This window comes from Aplysia californica, unplaced genomic scaffold (genome assembly GCF_000002075.1).
Source record: "Aplysia californica isolate F4 #8 unplaced genomic scaffold, AplCal3.0 scaffold00544, whole genome shotgun sequence".
Taxonomy (NCBI): Eukaryota; Metazoa; Mollusca; class Gastropoda; order Aplysiida; family Aplysiidae; genus Aplysia; species Aplysia californica.
The window spans coordinates 36,505-40,157 of record NW_004797814.1 but is presented as its reverse complement, the minus strand read 5'-3'; the positions used below and the strand labels follow the sequence as shown (position 1 = coordinate 40,157).

At 44.7% G+C, this 3,653-nt stretch overlaps 1 protein-coding gene across 1 annotated transcript in view; it reads right to left on the bottom strand.

Moving 5' to 3' along the window:
* The window catches only part of LOC106012879, a 16,149-nt gene that overhangs the window by 2,319 nt on the left and 10,177 nt on the right, over positions 1 to 3,653 (bottom strand). The window lies entirely within an intron of this gene.

Genomic DNA, 3,653 nt, shown 5'->3' with positions numbered 1-3,653 from the left:
CGGGGCATAGTTTTACTATGGGGGAGCAAAGAATACACCTTGCGTGATACTGCGTGTCGTTTTGTGGAGTGCCAACTACTCACCCAATAAAAAACAGTAAGTTACAGAAACAAGGACTAACACAGCTTTTTATTTTTCGATCTTCGGAGACGGAGGAGCTTCTGCATCAGCAAGAACAATAAAGGACAGTGGACAAAGCCGAAAGGACTCTTCTGACCCGAAACCTTCTCTGCGAACAAGTCTCTCCGGATTGCGTCGTGGAATTCTCAAGTAGTACAAGAGATGATGAGATACAGGATGCTCATACTATGAGTCAGCAAAACACACTGGATGCAGTCTGAACAGAAGCAGCTCAGCTCGGGGAACAAGTATTGTATTCTGGGAGGGAAGACAAGTACCATGCGGAAGGAGTGGGAATTATTTTGAGTAAGTATGCACAGAAGTCACTTAGAGGTTGGGAACCACACGGGGAAAGGATCATCATGGCTTCATTCACTACAAAGAGCAAGAGCATCAACATGGATATAGTCCTAATCTACGTCCCAACAAACGATGCCTCGGATGAAGACAATGCTGCTTTTTACAGCCAGCTCCAGGGGGTCATCGACAAACTACCAAGGAAGGATGTCAACATCATAATGGGAGATGCCAATGCCAAGATTGGTCAGGACAACGAGGGGTATGAAAGAATTATGGAACAACATGGCTTTGGATAAGAATGAGAACAATCAGCGATTCGCAAATATATGTGCTTTCAATAGTTTGGTCATTGGAGGCTCTGTTTTTCCCCCACAAGAGAATTCACTAGTCCACATGGGTTTCACCAGATGGAGTGACGGAAAACCAGATAGATCATTTTTGTGTCTCTCGTAGGTTCAGGCGTTCTCTGGAAGATGTCAAAGTACAGAGAGGGGCAGATGTTGGATCGGATCATCATCTGCTTTTGGCGAAACTCAAGCTTCGACTCAAAAAGCTCGGAACCAGTATAGGAATCAAAAGAACAAAGTTCCAAGTAAGTCTCTTGGACGGACACAAGAAAGAAGAGTTTCAGCTGCAGCTGAGGAACAGATTTCAACCTCTAGATGATCTTGGCGGAGAGGACAAGGAGGTGGATACACACTATACCAAGGTCAAAGAAGTCTTTGCATCAACATGTCAAGAAGTACTCGGTGTGAAGAAATGGGAGCACAAGGATTGGATTAGCCAACACTCATTGGATTTGATTAGGATAAAAAGACAGCTGAAGGTAGAAGCGAATGCAAGTAGAACAAGAGGATCAAAAGAGAATGCATTAGAGCAGTACAGGACAACAGCTAAATGTGTCAAGAAATCACTAAGAAAAGACAAGGAGAAATTCATGAACAGGCTGGCAGAAAAGGCAGAGGAAGCAGCGGTAGGAGGGCACATGCGAATCCTTTACCAGACCACAAGGACACTGGCTGGAAAATACGGGAAACCTGAAGTACCAGTAAAGGACAAAGAGGGGAAAACCATTGTTTGAAAGGAAGCTCAGTCTAAACGATGGGTACAGCATTTCAACAGTTTCCTGAACAGACCACCACCGAGTAACCCACCAAACATCCTGCCAGCAAGAAATGAGTTACAAATCTGCTGTGATGCTCCTTCAAAACAAGAGATTCCGGAATGCCATTAAGAAGCTGAACAAAGGCAAAGCGACTGGTCCTGACCAGATTCCACCCGAAGCCCTAAAACCAGATGCCAATGGGACGGCAGACATCCTCCTCCCATTGTTTACCAAGATCTGGAATGAGACCAAGTTGCCAAAGGGTTGGAAAGAAGGACACCTCGTGAAGCTTCCAAAAGGGGGATCTCAGCAACTGCAGCAACCACAGCAACCACAGAGGGATCACTCTTCTCTCAAATACGGGAAACCTGAAGTACCAGTAAAGGACAAAGAGGGGAAAACCATTGTTTGAAAGGAAGCTCAGTCTAAACGATGGGTTTTCCGGGAAAATCGCTCAACCACCGACCAGATTGCAACGCTGAGGATTATTATGGAACAGTCCCTGGAGTGGAACTCCCAGCTGATCGTCAACTTCCTTGACTATGAGAAGAAACAGTATAGACCGAGCGACACTATGGACGATAATGAGACACCACAGAATCCCACAGAAGTTGGTGAACCTCATCAAGAGCATGTACGAAGGGACACGTTGCGGGGTTGTACATGATGGCCAGCTCACTGACAGCTTTGACATCAAGACTGGTGTGAGACAGGGATGTTTATTATCACCGTCCCTCTTCATATTGGCAGTCGACTGGCTGATGAAGGAAACCACCAGAGGACACAGAAATGGTATACAGTGGACACCATGGACACAGTTGGACGATCTGGATTTTGCAAACGACTCGGCGCTTCTGTCGAACACCCAGGAACAGATGCAAGCAAAGACTTCAATATTAAACAGCCTATCGGAATCTGTTGGATTGAGGATCTACCCCGGAGAGCCAAAGGTCCTGAGGACAGATGCCAACGAAAGGAGCAGGTCACAATAGAAGGAAAGGCACTAGAAAACGTTGAATCCTTCTACTATCTTCGGAGTATAATTGACAGAGAGGGAGGAAATAAAGTCGGGCATTGGAAAAGCACAGGCTGCTTTCATATCTTTGGATATGATTTGGAAGACCTGAGATATCTCACCTCGAACAAAGCTGAGGATTTTCAATTCAAATGTGAAGTCGGTCCTGTTGTATGGGTATGAGACATGGAACGAATCGCAGACTTGAATACAGAGGATCCAGGTTTTCTTGAACAGGTATCTGAGAAAGTTACTCAGGATCTGATGCACAGACAGGGTCAACAATATGGAAGTGTTAAGGAATACAAGACAGATCCCAGTCAAAGATGACGTAGGAAGAAGGCGGTGGCGATGGATTGGACATACATTCAGGAAGTCAGGCAGCTGCATAACAAAGAAACTTTTGGATTGGAACCCACAGGGTAAGAGATCAAGGGGAAGACCTCGTGGAACCCGGAGAAGAATCCCCCGAATCGATGTACAGAAAAGTGGGAACACAACGAATAACATTAAGAGGCTAGCCCAGGATAGAGAAAGGTGGAAGGAGTATAACGTAAATAGTGGGGTTGCAGGTCATACGTTAAAACTTCAGGGGTGTCGAGTTGGCGGTCTTTTTCTCCACCTTTGGCTTACTATTTCGGTTTTCCAACAAATTTCTTTCATACTGATCTGTCGACAGAGTCCAGTCTCGCTAAACATAAAGGAATGAGTCATGGGTAAATGAACGACATACATACACACACACACACACACACACACACACACACACACACACACACACACACACACACACACACACACACACACACGCACACACATACACACATTTATATGTATTTATTTATGTTTGTGTGTAGAGCCTATTATATCTAGAAAAAGAATTTAAAAATCACAACAAAGGTGCCGCGATCCCAGAATAAAACGGTTTTAACCCTGAAATTTTCCGTGTTCCTTATTCGTCATTATGTTATGTGAAAGTTAACAGACGAATCTTATTGTGTTATCGTATGGCTCATTCATAATGATGGATATGCGTGCGTGTGTAATGATAGAGAAGTTGTGTGTTTGTGGTGTGTGTGTATGTGTGTGTGTGTGTGTGTGTGTGTGTGTGTA